General features: G+C 43.7%; 1 pseudogene; it reads left to right on the forward strand.

The window, feature by feature from the left end:
• The first annotated feature begins 11,081 nt into the window (after positions 1-11,081).
• LOC131748173 (MOB kinase activator 1A pseudogene) lies at positions 11,082-18,905 on the forward strand (annotated as a pseudogene).
• Positions 18,906-19,196: the final 291 nt, after the last annotated feature.

Here is a 19,196-nt window from a genome sequence, read left to right on the forward strand (position 1 = left end):
ATTTCTGTAGGAATTTTAGAATCAATTTGTCAGTGTCTTAAAAAACAAACCTGTGGGGATTTTGATTAGGAATTTATGGAATCTACAAATAACTTTTGAGATAATTGACAGCGTAACAATATTGAGTTTCCTGACCCATGACAAAGGTACATCTCTTCATTTACGTTATGTATTCTTTCATTTATCGGAGCAGTATTTTGTAGTTGTCAGGGTATAGGTCTTTCACGTCTTTTTTTTTTGTTCGGCCTCTCTGAACTTCTGTTTCATCTCTTTTTGCCTTTAATTTCTACTATGGGAAGATATAAAGTTTGTTCTTGCTGAACTATCAAGAACGCCCTTGTTTTATTACTTAAATAATTAAATGGAAAGAGCATGACAGTGAAAATTTATATCATTTCCAGACTTGCAAAAGACACCACAACCAAGCTGACGTGTTGTGTAAAGCACGTTGGACTTTAATAAAAGAAACAAATCAGCCACTATAACTTATAATTGGAAGCGTACTAGAATAATGACAAACCAAACGTTTTATGAGTTTTAGGAGTTAAAGAATTACGTCGTTGAAACTCAGCTTTAAACTCTCAGGAGAGGCACGAATTATTTCCTGTAATAAATGCACTAATACTTGGTCTAGGGAACGATATCAAAGGATAAACTATCATTCCCGATTTCACGAAGGAGAAACATTTCACAATGGTACCTTGGTACCATTAACGAATCCACCTGGGATTAGTTCCAGGACTCCCCTCGGATACCCAAAGGCACAGATGTTCAAGTCCCTTATATAAAATGGTGCAGTATTTACATATAACCTATGTACATTCCTGTATACTTTAAATCATCTCTAGATTACTTATAATACCACTTGCGAAGTAAATGCTATGTAAGTACTCGCCGGCGTGCCGCAAATTCATGTTTTGCCTTTGGGGATTTTTTGGAATTTTCTTTCTCCAAATATTTTCCATCTGAAGTTGGTTGAGTCCCTGGATGCAGAACCCAAAGATAAGGAGGGCCGACTGTACTACGCCATTTTATACAAGGGACTTGAGCGTCCACGGATTTTGGTACCTGCGGGGGTCCGGGAACCAATCTCCTTCAGCTACTGGAGGACAGACGACCGTATTCTTCTTATGGACTCTGTTCTTTCTAGCTCATCTCCTCTGCTCCACACGGATGTAGAGTCTTCCTTTTTTAACTAAGAGCTTTATTGAGATATAATTTGCATATTAACAATACACTCATTTAAAGTGTACAATTTGATGGGTTTTAGTGTATTAACAGGATTGTGCAACCATCGAAACAGTTTTGACACATACTCATGAACCTCAAGAGGAACGGCATACCCATTAGCAGTCACCTCGTCCATCCCCCAGCCACCTCAGCCCTTGACAGCCACTAATCTACCTTCTGTCTCTTTAGATTTACCTCTTCTGGACATTTTATATGAATGGAATCGTAGAATATGTGGTCATTTTTGACTGGCTTCTTTCCTTTAGCATACTGTTTTCAGGTTTCATCCATGGTGAAGCATGTATATGTACTTCATTTCTTTTTATTGCCAAATACTAATCGATTATGTAGATATACCATATTTAACTTATCCGTTCGTCCGTTGAGGAACATTTGGGTTTTTCCCCTTTGTTGTTGTTGTGAAGAATGTTGCTATGAACCTCGTGTACAGAGCTTTTTTTTCTATTCAGTCTTTTGAAATGTATTCATCTATTTTCCCCGCTTTAGTGAGGTACAAATTGATAATGTAAAATTTCATATTTTTAAGGTATACAGCTTGGTAATCTGATAACCATACACATAGTGAGACAGTCACCACGGTCAAGCTAATTAACATATTCATCGCCTCAGATAGTTACCATCTATTGTTGTGGGTATTGAGCACACTTAAGATCTACCCTCTCAGAAAATTTCAAACATACAGTATTGTTAACTATATTCACTGGGGTGTACATTAGATCTCCAGAATTTATTCATCTTAAATGACTGAAAATTTGTACCCCTTGACCCAACAACCTTCCCATCTCCCCCTCCCCCCAGCCTCTGACAACCAACTCTGCTACTACTATTCTCTGCTTCTAGGAGTTTGACTCTTTTAGATTCAACATATAAGTGAAATCATGCAGTATTTGTTTTTCTGCATCTGGATGATTTCACATAGCATGATGTCCTCCAGATTCATCCATGTTGTTAAAAGCAGGGTTTTCTTCTGTTTCAAGGCTGAGTAATATTCGTGCGTGTGTGCCTGTGTGTGTGTGTGTGTATACCTCATATTTTCTTTATCTGTTCGTCTCCGAACAGATATTTAATTTGTTTCCGTATCTTGGGTATTGTGAATAATGCTGCAGTGAACGTTGGAGTGAGTATATCTCAATATCCTGGTTTCATTTCCTTTGGATGTGTACCCCAAAATGAGATTGCTGGATCATCAGGTAGTTCTATTTTTTAATATTTTGAGGAATCTCCACACTGTTTTAAAGAATGGCTATCCCCTGTTCTTGGATCGGAAGAATCAACATTGTGAAAATGACTCTATTATCCAAAGCAATCTACGGATTCAATGCAACCCCTATCAAACTACCAATGGCATTTTTCACAGAAGTGAAACAAAGAATTTCACAATTTGTAGGGAAACACAAAAGACCCCGAAGAGCCAAAGCAATCTTGAGAAAGAAAAACGGAGCTGGAGGAATCAGGCTCCCTGACTTTGGACTGTTCTACAAAGCTACAGTAATCGAGACAGTATGGTACTGGCACAAAAACAGATATATAGATCAATGGAACAGGATAGAAAGCCCAGAGATAAACCCACACACATATGGTCACCTTACTTTTTGATAAAGGAGGCAAGAATATACCGTGGAGGAAAGACAGCCTCTCCAATCGGTGGTGCTGGGAAAACTGGACAGCTCCATGTAAAAGAAGGAAATGAGAACACTCCCTAACACCATACACAAAAATAAACTCAAAATGGATTAAAGGCCTAAATGTAAGGCCAGACACTATTAAACTGTTAGAGGAAAACATAGGCAGAACACTCTATGACATAAATCAGAGCAAGATCCTTTTTGATCCACCTCCTAGAGAAATGGAAAGCAAAACAAAAATACACAAATGGGACCTAATGAGACTGACAAGCTTTTGCACAGGAAAGGAAACCATCAACGAGACCAAAAGACAACCCTCAGAATGGGAGGAAATATTTGCAAATGAAGCAACGGACAAAGGTTTAATCTCCAGAATTTACAAGCAGCTCATGCAGCTCCATTTCAAATAAAGAACCCAGTCCAAAAATGGGCAGATGACCTAAGTAGACATTTCTCCAAAGAAGATATACAGATGGCCAACAAACACATGAGAAGAATGCTCAACATCACTCATCATTAGAGAAACGCCAATCAAAACTACAATGAGGTATCACCTCACACCTGTCAGAATGGCCATCATCAGAAAATGTACAAACAACAAATGCTGGAGAGGGTGTGGAGAAAAGGGAACCCTCTTGCCCTGTTGGTGGGAATGTAAATTGATACAGCCCCTAGGAGAACAGTATGGAGGTTCCTTAAAAAACTAAAAATAGAACTACCGTATGACCCAGCAATCCCAGTACAGGGTATATACCCTGAGAAAACCATAATTCCAAATGAGTCATGTACCACAGTGTTCACTGCAGCTCTGTTTACGACAGCCAGGACATGGAAGCATCCTAAGTGTCCGCCGACAGATGAATGGATAAAGAAGATGTGGCACATATATACAATGGACTATTACTCAGCCATAAAGAGAGACGAAATTGAGTTATTTGTAGTGAGGTGGATGGACCTAGTGTCTGTCATACAGAGTGAAGTAAGTCAGAAAGAGAAAGACAAATACCGTATGCTAAGACGTATACATATATGGGATCTACAAAAAAACCAAACAAGGTCCTGAAGAACCTAGGGTCAGGACAGGAGTAAAGACGCAGATGTAGAGAATGGACCTGAGGACACGGGGAGGGGGAAGGGTAAGCTGGCACAAAGTGAGAGAGTGGCATGGACTTACATATGCTACCAAATGTAAAATAGGTAGCTAGTGGGAAGCAGCCGCAAAGCACAGGGAGATCAGCTCGGGCTGCGGTTGTGACCCCCTAGAGGGGTGGGTTAGGGAGGGTGGGAGGGAGGGAGACGCAAGAGGGAAGAGATATGGGGATATATGTATGTGTGTAGCTGATTCACTTTGTTATAAAGGAGAAACTAACACACCATTGTAAAGCAGTTATACTCCAATAAAGATGTTAAAAATTTAAAAAGAATGGCTATCCCAATTTACTTTGCCACCAACAGTGCACAAGGGTTCCATTTTCTCTACATCCTCCACAACATCCTCCTCTTTTGGCTTTTTGATAATAGCTATTCTGAAAGGTGTGAGATGATATCTCACTGCGGTTTTGATTTGCCTTTGTTTCCCTGGTGGATTAGTGAGGTCAAGCGCCCTTTCCTACCTTTTGGCCATTTGTATCTCTTCTTTGTAGAAATTTCGGTCTTCTGCCCATTTTTTAATTGAGGGCTGTTTTTCTTTGGCTGTTGAGTTGTATGACTTACTTATAAATATTGGGTATTGAAGCCTTATGAGGTATACGGTTTGAAAATACTTCCCCCCATTCTGCAGATCGCCTTTTCACTCTGTTGATTGTTCCCTTGGCTTTGCAGAAGCTTTTGCTTTTGATACAATTTCGCTTGTCCGCTTTTGCTTTTGTTGCCTGTGCTTTTGCTGACCTATCCACAAAATAACTGCCCAGATCAACGTCAGGAAGCTTTTTCCCCGTGTTTTCTTCTGGTAGTTTTACAGTTTCAGGTTTAATGTTTAAATCTTAATCCATCTTGAGGTTTTTTTTTTTTTTTTTTTTTTTTTTTTAATATGGGGTGAGATCATCTCAGTCTTCTGCATGTAGACATCCAGTTTTCCCAGTGCCATGTATTGAAGAGAGTATCTTTTCCCCGTTGGGTGTTCTTATAGCAGCCTTGTCAAAGATCAGTTGACGATAGATGTATGGATTTATTTCTGGGCTCTCTGTTCTGTTCCTTTGGTCTCTATGTCTCTTTTTAATGCCAGTATCATGCTATTTTCATTACTGTAGCCTTGCCGTATATTTTGAAATCAGGAAGTGTGATTCTTATTTCTCAGGCTTGCTTTGGCTACTTGGGGTCTTCAACTTGTTAAGATTTGTTTTGCGACCTAACGTGATCTATCCTGGAGAAGGTTCTGTATACACCCGAGAAGAACGTGTGTTCTTCTCCTCTTGGATGCTAACTACTGTATATGTCTGTTATGTCAGTTTGGTCTATAGTGTTCTCACATCCGCTGTTTCCTTCTTGATTTTCTGTCTGGATGTTCTATCTACTTTCATAAGTAGAAGTCTCCTATGATTGAAGTCTCCTACTATTACTGTCCTGCTGTCAGTTTCTGCCTTTAGATCTGTCAGTATTTTTTCCAACTTAATGGTTGCATGATTGACAAGTAAAAATTTTGTATATTTAAGACATACAACATGAAGATCTATCAATATCTGCTTTATGTATTTAGGCGTGTATATATTTATAAATGTTATATCACCCTGTTGCATTGACCCTTTTATCATTATGCAGTGATCTTCTTTGTCTCCAAAGACAGTTTTAGACTCAAAGTCTATTTTGTCTGATATAAGTGTAGTTTACCCTTGCCAGGCTGGAGAGGCTGAGCCAAGCTGGACAGGGCTAATATGAGAGCATCCCTTTGGGGGCCCCAGCCTGTAACCCCACCTTTTAAAACTATGGTGCTGCTCCACCAGGGTCAAGGACAGGAACGTGGCACTCTCCATGCTCCTACTACACTCCACCTGGCACCAGCGTCACATGAAAAAAAAAAAAAAAAAAAAAAAGAGCCAGTGCCTAGAATTGCCTCTCTTTTTCTCTCCTACAGCAACCTAAACATATGTCCAATAAATACATATCCATGTCAACCAGCTCTTGTGGGAGTAATAAGTTGACATGAGCAAAAGCTAATACATGAGTTTCATGCTAAGGAGGCTTGAGAGGCTAATAGGCTTTTCTGGTTTTTTTTTTTTTTTCCCTCAACTAATATGTTGACCTGTACCTGTGAATCCATACGGCTCACGTATGCCACAGAATCTAACAGGAGGAAGGACGTGCAATGCAAAAAAAAATTTAAAATGGAGGAGGAACAAACGAGGCTGTCAGAGGAGATATGGGTATGGATTTATCGCAGTATTTTTGGGTGGCTGTCAGTGGATCAGCTCAGAATTCAGTTCAAGATTCGGTATCTGGGCATTGTCCTATGTAGGCCCTCCTTACGTAGCTCTCAGAGCTTGTAGCCCTCCAAAGAAGCTCATGATCCAAAAGATTTCTCAAAACAGCTTGTGTATAATGATAAGAAATGCTTTGTGCGCTCCCTTTTTTAAAAGCGTATATATACATTTAGAAAATAATAGACAATCTAGAGCTGTTGCCTTAACCTTTGGGGTCCTCTTCTCATGTGTAAAATGAAGTGGTTGGAGCAGATTATCTGGCTTTGTGAACCAAGATAATTTCTTTTGTTCATTCGGGTTTTTTTCTAAATTGAAGTATAGTTGCTGTACAGTATTACATATGTTATAGATGTACAGTGTAGTGATTCACAGTTTTTAACGGACCGAGATAATTTAAATCTGGAAGATTTTTTCATAAATATCTGAAAAATCTGGGTGTGAGGAGACTATATTAAAGTGTCATCTTAATGATCTCTAACCAGAAACAAAGAGCTTTACCCTTTCATTCAGAACAACATGAAGTTCTTTTACCTTGGAGATAAGCAGACTTTTTAGGAGCTTGGATCCATGCGTTTAGAAAATAATTTACTCCTCTGTATTAAAGAGTTCCTGGTTTCCAGGCAGGGGTGCAGCTGCCTCCCAAAGTATAAGCCTTTTGCCCCATTGTCACCCAAGATTAGTGCTCTAAGGAAAGAGTTGTTTGCTCTCCTTTTAAACAGTCACCTTATTGTTTCTTTCTTTCTTCCACCCCCCCACACCCCCACCCCCCCCACACCCCCAATCCAAACAGTAATTGAATGAGGCACTCATTTATCTGGAGTTTAATTGTCCGTTGCCATCTTGCCTCCAAGAGTTTTAAATGTTCAAATGGGTTACTGAAACAGCACTTTCTGTTAGGGAAAAAGGTTACATTGACTGCCCCCTCCCTCTCAGAACATATTAACTCTATGTATTAAGGGACTGGCTGGAGTTTTTTTTCCTAGTCAACACCAAGAATGGCGTGGATCAGTGAACACCTCGATAGGCTTGAGAGCAAAAGTATTATACAGCCCTTAATATATATTTTAATATTTATCAACTATTGCTTGTCAGTGTTGTATCCCAGTATCTCTGATTCTTTCACTTACCCATGTAAATGGACCAACCAAATTCAATGGAAAATTTGAACAAAAAGCACTTTTTATTGAAATATAATTGATGTACAATATTATTTAAGTTACAGGTGTACAATATAGTGATTCACAATTTTTAAAGGTTATACTCCATCTACAGTTATTATAGAATATTGGCTGTATTCCCTCTGTACAATATATCCTTGTAGCTTCTTTTATACATAATAGTTTGTACCTCCTACTCCTCTATCCCTATGTTTCTCCTCCCCCCCTTCCCTGTCCCCGCTGGTAAACACTAGTGTCACTAGTGTGTCCTCTCTGTCTGTGAGTCTGCTTCTGTTTTGTTATGTTCACTAATTTGTAATTTTTAGACTCTCTGTATAAGCAATATCATACAGTATGTGTCTTTATCTGACTTATTTCACATAGCATACCCTCTGAGTCTATCCATGTTGCCCCAGATGGCAAACTTTCATTCTTTTTTATGGCTGAGTAACATTCCATTGTATGAGTGTATGTATGTATGCGTACGCACACGCACGCACACACACACACACACACACACACACTACATCTTCTTTATCTGTTCATCTGTTGATGGACACTTAGGTTGCTTCCATATCTTGGCAATTGTAAATAGGTCTGCTATGAACATTGGAATGCATGAATCTTTTCGAATTAGTGGGTTTTGTTTTTGTTTTTTTTTTACCCTATGTCCCAGCAATTCCCAGTGGAATTGCTGGGTCATATGGTAGTTCTATTTTTAGTTTTCTGAGAAACCTCCATACCGTTTTCCACAGTAGCTGCACCAATTTACATTCCCTCCCACAGTGTACAAGAGTTCCCTCTTCTCCATATCCTTGACAACATTTGTTATTTGTGTTCTTTTTGATGATAGCCATTCTGACAGGCATGAGGTGATACCTCATTGTGGTTTTGATTTTCATTTCCCGGATGATTAGTGCTGTTGAGCACCTTTTCCTATCGGCCATCTGCATTTTCTCTTTGGAAAAATGCCTATTCAGGTCTTCTGCCTGTTTTTTTTTTTTTTTTTGGTTTGTTTATTTTGTTTCTGTTTTTCAGTTTTTTGCCTGTGCGGCACGTGGGATCTTAGTTCCCCGACCAGGGATCGAACCCGCGTCCCCTGCGTTGGAAGTGTAGAGTCTTAACTGCTGGACCACCGGGGAAGTCCCTTCTGTCTGTTTTTTAGTTGGGTTTTTTTTTTAATGTTGAGTTGTATGAGCTATTTATATATTTTAGATATTAACCCCTTATCAGTCATATGATTTGGCAAATATTTTCTCATTCAGTAGGTTGTCTTTTTGTTTTGTCGACAGTTTCCTTTGCTGTACGAAAGCTTTTAAGTTTAATTAGGTCCCTTTTTAAAAAATTTTTATTTCCTTAGGTTTAGGAGACAGATCAAAAAATATTGCTGTGATTTCTGTCGGAGAGTGTGAGCAAGAAGGAATTTGAATTATCACCAGTAGAATGGTAGACTACATACATTTTAACGTTATGAAACTGTCTTTAGAAGCAAGAAAATACGATCTAATTAATTGTCAAGCACTAATAAATGTTTCTGGTTTTTTAAAAAATTAAATTTATTTATTCATTTATGTTTGGCTGTGTTTGGTCTTTGTTGCTGTGCGCGGGCTTTCTCCAGTTGCGGCGAGCGGGGGCTGCTCTTTGTTGCGGTGCGCGGGCTTCTCATGGCGGTGGCTTCTCTTGTTGTGGAGCACGGGCTCTAGGCGCTCGGGCTTCAGTAGTTGTGGCTCGCGGGCTCTGGAGCGCAGGCTCAGTCGTCGTGGCGCATGGGCTTGGTTGCTCCGCGGCATGTGGGATCTTCCCGGACCAGGGCGGGAACCCGTGTCCCCTGCATTGGCGGGCGGATTCTTCACCACTGCGCCACCGGGGAAGTCCCAGTGTTTCTGTTTTTAAATACGCTCCTCGGTTCCTGGTCCCCGCTGACCCCCTAGCCTGGCATTGCTGCCCAGATCTTGATTTCCTTAGAGAGTGAGTAGAGATGGGGGCTAGAAGGAATCCTAACAGATCCTGAGGAAGAAAACCAGTGAATGTTCCTTCTGGTTTTGCCACTGGTATGCGGAGTGCATGCATTTATACACACAGAAGAGTGCCCGGAGTCTTCACTTAGAGTCATTCTGTGTCTGATTGCTTTTTAAAGGAATCTGTGTAGCTACATTCACAGATTCACTCTTTTGTTATCTGAAAGGAGAAAATGAATGCAGTAGTGCAATTAAGAGCTCACATGTTAGGTGTGAAAAGAAGAAGTGCCGATGGTGGTACTTGGTTTGTTGCACGTGTTAGAGCGTGTTTGATCTTATTTCTGAGAATAGCGTTTAAATAATAAGGTTGGTCATTTCATTTCATAGTTATTTGGTTTTTACATGGGTTTGGACATCTACATTAAGAATCTCAAAGCGCTTTTTAAAATATATTTTCTTGGCCGCTGCGCCGCGCAGCACGTGCGTGCGGTCTTAGCTCCCCGACCAGGGATCAGACCCACGCCCCTTGCGTTGGAGGCACGGAGTCTTAACCACTGGACCACCAGGGAAGTCCCTCAGAGCATTTTAAAAAGTAGGTTCATTGGCTCACTCGTATTGGGGAATGAATTAGGGACAGCCAGTTGTCAACCATCCCCTGAAAAAGATGTTCACATAAAAGTAGCAAAAATTGGGAGTTCCCTGGCTCCCCGGTGGTTAGGACTCAGTGCTTTCACTGCCGAGGGCGTGAGTTCAGTCCCTGGTCGGGGAACTAAGATCCCGCAAGGCACACAGCAAGGCCGGGGGGGTGGGGGAGCAGAAATTGTAGAAGGGGGAAAAGACTAAAGAAAATACACAGTGACTGCGTAGGGGACAAGGATGTAAAAAACTGGGGTATTGTGTGATGTTGGGACAATGCAGATCGCTGGACTTTTGTATTACATTTACTTTATCACAGGTCCCTTGGTTAAGAAAATCTTTGCACGCGGTCACTTCTCTCTCAGTGTGCCTTCTTCAGACAGTGACCCCCCCAGGCGAGTCTTTAAAGGAGCAGTTGCACAAATTAGTTACATTCAAGGACTTTGATTTCTTCGGTTTAGCCCAAGGCTCTTTAACCTCAGCAGCAGAGTATGTCTGAGACTGGTGCACTCAAGGAGTGTGTCACCCCAAGACAAAAAAGCAGAGTGCCGTGCATCCATCGCTTCCTGTGCCACTGCCCGCGTTCTAGGTCTTAATACCTTCGACCCGTGGCCAGGGCTCCTCATCTGGTTGACTTCCCTTTAGTCTCTTTCTCACCCCTCCAGTAAATCCTCCATGCTGACTCTAATTGTGCAGCTTTCCAGAACCAAGACCCAGCATGGCATTCTTCCTTCATTGGATTTCTGCAGCTAGAAAAAAAAAACCCAGCTTCTCAGCTGGCCATTGAAAACCTCCCACAGTCTTCCCCTGACCTGCCTTTTCTACTCTGTCTTCTTTACTCCCTGCGTTCTTACACAACTCCATGCTGTTGTAGCTACCGTTTCTGAATGCATCCTGCTCTCATCCACTTTCTGGGTCAAGCTCAAGCTTGCTCCTCAGCCTTGCTGCTAACCCCATCCCTTTACTGCCATTCTGACCGTGGAGTCCTGCCCGTCCTCCATGACCTCGTTCACATAATTCCCTGGAGAACCCGCCCAGATGTCTGCAGTTGGAAGCAACCTACCTTTGGCTTATATTCCCAGAACGGCTCGCACATTTTTCAGAAAGCTCTTCAACAGCTGGCCTTTTCGTCAGTTAACTACCACTGCCTCCCTCTCGCCAGATGATGAGCGCCTTCGGGGCAAAGTCTGTGCTGTAAGCATCATTGTGTCCCTGTTAGTACCTAGCACAGCATGGATATTTGATGGGGATTCAGGAAACATTTGGTGACAACCTAAGATGAGATTACAGGAAGAATATCACACAAGTAATATCCAGGAGGTAATACTGAACATCCTGTTTGTTAGTTTTAATGGTACCTTTATCTCTGGCCCCATCTGTAAGACTTAGGCAATAAAGAACTTGGTAGGTAAAACACTTCTATCCCCTTTACTGAAGATTGTCATTCTAGCTACTTATGCGAAGTCTTTATTAGAAGGGTCAAAGTCAAATAGCAGAAACAGTTGAGATTGGCATTTTAAATAGAATTTGGTGTTCCCCAGGTGTAACGAAGATTTCTAGTATGTGATTATTGAAAGTCAGTTCTCCTACCATTGTGTAATATATTTTTTAGCTCATTGGTCAGATGTTCCTCCTTGTTTGTTTTTAGAACCCTCTCCCTCCCGTACCATGGCAAACAGGCCAGAGGGAGGGTTAGTAAAGAGTACTGGTAACTGTCACTTAGGTATCTTTTTATCATGTTCTGAGCACTTTACTGTATTTTTAGGTGGTTTAAACTTTCTAAAATCTCTTCAAGGAAGGACTTGTTTCCCTTCTGTGAATGATGAATATCAGGCTCAAAGAGCTTAACGTTTCTCGTCTCAGCTCTAGCAGTCAGCAAATGGCAGAACCAGGTTCCAATCCAGATTTTCTGACTCAGAATAGCCCACTACTTGACCTTGGACGAGGGAATGAGGAAGAGTTGGTCTGTAGAAATATCATCTGCAGTCCATCCCCAGACCCGGCCGATAGTCCCAGAATATATCTAACCTCGAAAAAAATCCTTGTAATGACTAGGTTTCCCTGTATAACCAAGCTTATCTCTTTGTGTTTCAGCAATACCTGTATTACACTAAAAAATACCTGTGACCATTTTCCAAGATTTAGTGGGGTCTGTTCTCTGGAAGAAGGAAAAAATTATACCAGCGCTTATTAGAGCTCCAGAAAGGGGAAGATGGAGTTAATGCAAGTCTTTTTGTAAATTATCAAATTATCTTGACCTTCAAGAAAAGTTCAGAAGGAGCTTCCTTCATTCTCTCTTTCTATTATTTTCCGTTTTCACCACCTTTTTCTCAACACCAAAGAAATGTTTCTGCGGAGCCCCACTCTTGAGAGCAGCCTGTCCAGGTCCTTAGCTCCGCCTTCTCCCGTGTTCAGAGCCATCCATATCTTTGCCTTCATGATCCTCCAATTCAGTATTTATTAGGGAGCCTTTCCTTGGCTCTCTTTTTGTTCTTCTCCTCACGGGACCAGCAGGTCATGAGATGCCCTCTCTCTATGTCTGCCAACGTAGCTGTACTTCCCAAGTCCAGATTGGGCTGTGTGGTGTGGCAAATACAAGCATGCTCTTCGAGATAAGGGAAAAGGATATTAAAATTGAGATTGTCCCAGATCCTTTGGATGTATGGCACCATACCCATCTGTGTATGCTTTGTGTTCCTTTATTCTGTAGCTGTAACTTAACCTTCACATGAGAGCAGAGGAGAGGGACTTGGATACCCCCACTCCTGACTAGATATGCAATTTAATTCCGTTACTTCTTCTTATTCACAACACCTCTCCACAGATTCCCTTGGAAAATAGAGACTGGCTAATGTAGACGTGTTTCACGGATATGTCATCACTCTCTTTAGAGTGACCTCACTCCAAATTCTTGCACATGGCATTCAATACATATTATTGTTGAATGAATGAACGGACGAATTAAATATTGTTGAACGAATGAATGAACGAATTGAAATGAAGCTGAGTTTATTTTAACTGCAGCACACAGGTGCTCTTTGTGGTTAATATTCTTCTGTTGTCCATTCGCTGATCTTGGCATGCGCGGCCGCAAAGGTGAGGCAAAAGCTAACCCAGACTCTGAATTTTCCTGATAGTGTCTCTGGTGAGGTTGGGCTACTTAGTGACCTTAGTGAGATGTAAAAATCTCAAATGCTTCTGATCTGCATCTCTCTCCCTCATCCGCACTGATGACTCAGCCCCGGTTTTATGTGATGGAGACCCCTGGGATGTTGGGAATTTCCCCACTCTGCATCTTTATCACTGCAGGCTTACACCAAGACTCAAGGTGCTTTTGTTTTATGACTTAAATCTGTATTATCCAGATGCTGACCTGTTTTTCTCTTCACTAAGTGAACTCAGACTTGCCCTGAAACTCAAGATATGACCCTAGAAATGTAAAAGGAGCCTTTATGAGAGGCAAAAACACATCTTCATTCTGCTGCCTGCCCAGCAAATTCGTTAGCGCGTTCCCACGTCTAAAAGGAGGGTAAATGCGGAAGGTAGATGATTCACTGTGAAGTGTAAAGTTAATTAAAGTCGTTGGCAGATGTTATATGACAACAGGGGACTCCGTGGAGTCTTAGTACCTACTCAGTACCTTTCATATGTCTTGTGGTTGGGTGGTCAGACATGACGCAGCCTACACTTGAGTTGTCTCTTGCTCCTTTTCATTTCTTCCAGTGGTCATGCAAGATTGTTAATGTTGTTTTCAAAGAAATTCTAGATCGGTTACTTACACCGCTGAATCAGGCTAGCTGGAGATCACGATCCTTTTGCTTTCCCTTGTCAGTGATGTCACGACTGGGCCCGAGGCTCACGGTTTTCGGTGTTTGCCATCTCAGGACGTCTTTATCCCACGTTCCTTCCTTAGGTCTTTGTGTGAGTCTCACGTGATGGTGAGGATATGGCCGAGACGAAGGGAAGCCGTAGGGGCTCAGGAGTGGGCATTCCAAGCTGAGCGAGGAGCATAAACAATGGTGTCAGGGAGGAACAGCACAGGATGCTTGGGAAACTGCAAACAGTTGCGCGACTTCTGTAATAAGTCCAGAAATGGGAGGAGATGAAGCCGGACAGGTCGGCAAGGCCAGGTGGGGAGGGACAGGGCCAGGCGGGGAGGGACAAGGTCACAGTGCAGTGCTGTGTTGGGGCCTCCTCATCTGGTACAGGAGTCCCCCAGGGGTGAGCCAGGAGCGATGCTGTTAGACTTACACTTACCAAAAAAAATAATAATAAAAAAAAATTAATTTAAAAAGCACCAGGGAATTCGCTGGCTGTCCAGTGGTTAGGACTCCATGTTCCCACTGCAGGGGGCCCGGGTTCTGTTCCTGGTCGGGGAGCTAAGATCCCGCAAGCCGCGCGGTGCAGCAAAAAAAGAAAAAACAATTACACTTACGTGCGTGACTCAGGCAGTTGTGTGTGTGTGTGTGTGGGGGGGGACTTTGAAAAGCACAGGCCTGGAAGAAGGAAGTCCGATGGGGAGGGAGCATGGAAGCCCAGGAAAGAGATGATAAGGGCCTACTACAGGAGGGTAATAGAAATGGGGAGGATGGGCTGAATCTGAGGGATATTTGAGGGGGTGGAGGGGCGGGCGGGGGGCGCCTGTTTGGCTGGCTGGTTGGGTGGATCTGGGCAGGGAAGGAACGACCCCCAGTTCTGGCGGGTACAGGGCGGGACCGCGGCTGTTGGCAGCTGGGACCGACAGCTCAGGAGGGGCAGCGGCAGGGCCGTCCTTCAATTCAGCAGGATTGACAGAGGGGCTTCCTCGAGGTCAGGTAGCTGGAAGACGGTGAACGGGGCGCAGGAGGCGTTGGGTTTGAGGTTCTGCTGACATACCCACGGACAAATGTCTGACGGTGGGGAGCGGAACTTTGAAGCTGGCAGGAGGGGTGTGGGCCAGAGATAACAGGTCTGGGCGTCACCAGCTCACGGCTGGTATCCGAAACCGAGAGTCCATTTATCTACCCAGGGAGCACGTGGCAGAAGGAGAGCAATGGGCTCGGTAAAACTCCAGAAGGTGTAAACATTGAAATGTTTATATAATTCCCTTTACCGTTTAATAGGTAATCATCCGTGCGCATTATATGAAACCCAAAGGGTCTGAAAGGCACGTAGAGAACAGTGAGTCTTTCTCCAGCCTTGTCCCCTGGCTGTAGTGCTCCCAGCGCTGGGGGCTGCCTGCCCCCTTTATTGGTCTCTTGTGTATTGTTTCACAGGTATTCTCTACATATGCAAATATTTGCAAATATGTTTGTGGTTGTTGGGATTATTTCACACAGTGCCGTCTGGTGTTCATTCTGGTCGAGCCGCGGTCCTGGGGACCCACCCATGGGCCGATGTCTTGACAGTCAGTGAGAACTAGACCTCTGAGGCTTGCAGGAGAGGTGTCAGCCAGAGATAACAGAGGTATAAGGCATCAGCTCACAGGTGGCAGTTGAAACAGTGAGAGTGGATTATCTAGTCACGGAGTGCTTATTTCCTCCTAGAAATGCAGCAGAGAGGGGGAAGAGAGGAGTGCGCGACGGAAAGAAAAAGGGGGAGAGAGGGTGTGAACCCGAGGATGAGTGAAGAAGAGGAGAGAGGGACGTTATTGCTTTTAAGAAAATAAATTGTTAGAGGGGAAAAAAAGAGAACGGTTCATGTTGTGTTTTGTTCCAGGTAGCCAAGGGGGGTGGGGGAAATAAAGCATTATGATAAAACGGAAAGCATAGGGCTTTGGGAAGAGGTGGAGGGACAGACGCCACGGAGACACACTTTCTCTGCTTGTTTAATTTCCTTAAGACTGAACATTCTGGGAAGTCTCGCGAAGCCTTGCAAACTAGAGGCCTCTCAGTAGTATGCACTGAAAATACATGGGACGTTTTCCTTCTAGAAACATTCTAGCGACATCCTCCTGCATTTGAATGAAGCGGCCTCATGATGTCAGAAAGCAGGGCGCTCCAGCTCGGAGGACGTTCTGGGCAGTGGCTTGCTGGCCTCTAGCGGCCAGGAAGGAACCTCGCCGCTGCCGGCTCCGCCTGGCTTCACTGTGACTTCAGCGAGGAGAGGGGGATGTGGACAGGGGTTTATGCGAAGGGTCTTATTTACTAACCACGTGGAGGGCTTCTTGGCAATACCGGAGACTGTTGGCTTCTTTATCCAAACCCCCATTTACCTGGATAACAAACTTGCTTTGGCCCAGAACAGCTTATGGAGGCAGCATTTAGGCCCAGACTCCAATTCCTTGTTTCTGAGATGTAGGCAGTATTCTAAAGAGAGCGCTTTCCAGTTTCTCTGGTGAAAGGTGCCGAAGTAGATGGCAGGGAAGATAGGTTTGGAGCAGACTCGTGAGCACGGGAGGAAGAAAGTCAAACGGAAATAACGTAAACCAAACAAGTGTGTGAACTACAGAGGAGGATATACATAGACAGCATTATTTGGGGGAAAACTCAGTGATCGTGTGGCCTCCGTCATAGTTTCTTGAGCAGCCTTTGCAACTTCTCCAAGCTTCAGCTTGCCCGTCTGGGAATAACGGTACGTCCCGTGTGTGTGCGTCGCCGAGCTTACACGAGTCGAAAGGCGAAGGGCTTACTTGACCTTTCACCGTGCAGGAGTGACACTCATGAAAGTTTTAATAAATTTAGCTATGAGCATCCTTTTACTGCTTTAGTAGTAGTATTCTCTAGGAGATACAGTCCCATCTTCAGTTTTAGGACAGACCGGGAGAATCTTTCCCTAAATGGAACTTCTGCTTGACAGTTTATACAGGTCTTCAAGTACATGTTGATCCCACTTAATTAAGGCAGCGCCTAAAATTCCTCATAAAGTGCTCCTCGAATAGATGGAATGCTCCTTCTTCTAAGGGGAAGGATGTACTTGAATGGCCTCTTGACAGGAAGGTGCTACAGAAGGGATCTAAGTGGGCTTTGAGGGGGTTGACAAAATGGACTTCTTAGCCCCTGCAGGCCTAAAATTTTAAATCGCACGGCTCTCCGACCTGCTTATTGCCTGCAAATTCATGCGCGGAGGTAGACAGGCAGCAGAGGAGACCGAGAGACACACCTCCGCACAAGCCCGTGGTTGACCCCGCCTTCCACTCTGGAGGGAAACTCCATTCTTTCCTCCTCAGAGAGGGGCACTCCGGTCCCTCCCCTTTCACACAGGGGTGCTCCTGCAGTGGCACAGAGGATGCCCGTGACAGCAGCCCCCCTCCCAGCGTCCCGCGCCAAAGCATGCTTTCCGAGTGGAGGAAAGGTGGGCATCGGGCCGAAGGAAATCAGACGAGTAAGACTTTGCAGGATGACTGGAAAAACGAAGAGACCTAAGTAAATGACTGATGGTGGAACCTGGCAGGGATGATTTAGATGTCAGTCTGATCTTTGCATGATATAAACGTTATAACTTCTAGTGTCCTGGCAGAAAACAATACCAATAATGTCACATAATCTGTCAGTGCTGTCTGATGGCAATAGCGGTAATAGAACGCTGTGATTAGTGTGCAGAGGGAGAAACTATACATGCTTGTATTGTGACACAGAACCCGCATATACTTCGTTCTCCTTTATGGAAGGGTAGACTAACAAGTTGGTGATTTGACTGTAGTAAACAATGATGATGGACTGTGAATTCCTGAGGAGAATCCATCACTATAAATCGGCAAGCATTTCAGTGCAGAAGACCTTAGAGGCTGGAATTACAGGGCAGAGTCACAGTAATATCAAAAGAGCTCATATTATTGAGCACTTAACCGAACACGGGATGCTGTGCCACGTGCTTTCCGTGCGTTATCTCATTTATTTGCTCCTTGGGACCTGTAGCACGTGTTCATATTTGGCAGCTGTGGATACTGGGGTTCTTTGGAGAATTTCTTTCTTTCCCTTCATACATATAACTTAGCACAGTTCACAAGGATATATTTATTTGTTTGGGTACTTGATTGGCGTCCAACATTACAATGGCAATGTAGGTGAAGCCTTTTCTTGTGCCATGTAGCTGGGTCCATTTTCCTGGCTGGGGAGGTGGGGGAAGCAACACAGGCGTTGGCACCGAGTTTCACCCCCTGCTCAGAGCGGCGCTAGCCTGGGTTTTGCTGCCCGCAGACTGAGGACCCGTCTACCCCTCCCGATTCCCAAGTGCTGCCTCTGAATCCTCACTGCACTGCAGTCTAGTGGCCTCTCCCTCCCCCACCTCCACCCTCACCCTCAAGAAGAAGAGCTTCCTCTTCAGCAGCCGTTCTTCTCATACGTTCAAGTCCAAGAAGAACATCCCTGAAGGAGCTCATCAGTACGAACACCTAAAACCTGCAGAAGCACCATAGGAAGTGAGAACATGAAGGGAACTGTCATGTTGTCCTCAGGAAGAGGACCCCAGTCAGTGGATGACAGTTAACACTGTGGGTTTCTTCAACCAGATCAGAACTGTGCGCTGAAACAAGCTGTCTAGTCACGGCTGCAGGTCCAAGATCGGAAAGCCATTCGGAAGATGGTGCTAATTTTGACACCGGGCACAAGCTCTGCTCCGAAATAGATTGACCCTTTGATGATTTGAGTTCAGGATGAACTTGACCGGGCAACTCTTTTTCCTTCTAAGACTGGTGTCGCATTTCCCCCAAGTCTTATATCGTGTGGTAAAGACCGATTAAAAAAAAAAAAAAGCTGCCGTTCAGAGTTTACTGCCCATCTTTCTTACCGGCACTGTGATTCTGTGATGCAGCTGCCAGAAAAGGCCCACCGTAACGTGTCCTTTAAGTATTTTATCTTATTGGTTCAAGAGTTCAATTTGATTGATAGATGAGAGTTGGCACCACTTCAGCAATTCATTGAGAAGCTTGCATTGAAAGACTGATTTTTTTTTTTAACATCTTTATTGGAGTATAACTGCTTTACAATGGTGTGTTAGTTCCTCCTTTACAACAAAGTGAATCAGTTATACATACACATATGTTCCCATATCTCTTCCCTCTAGCGTCTCCCTGCCTCCCACCCTCCCTATCCCACCCCTCTAGGTGGTCACAGAGCACCGAGCTGATCTCCCTGTGCTATGCGGCTGCTTCCCACTAGCTATCTGTTTTACGTTCGGTAGTGTATATGTGTCCCTGCCACTCTCTCACTTCGTCACAGCTTACCCTTCCCCCTC

This window comes from Kogia breviceps, chromosome X (assembly GCF_026419965.1).
Source record: "Kogia breviceps isolate mKogBre1 chromosome X, mKogBre1 haplotype 1, whole genome shotgun sequence".
Classification (NCBI taxonomy): Eukaryota; Metazoa; Chordata; class Mammalia; order Artiodactyla; family Physeteridae; genus Kogia; species Kogia breviceps.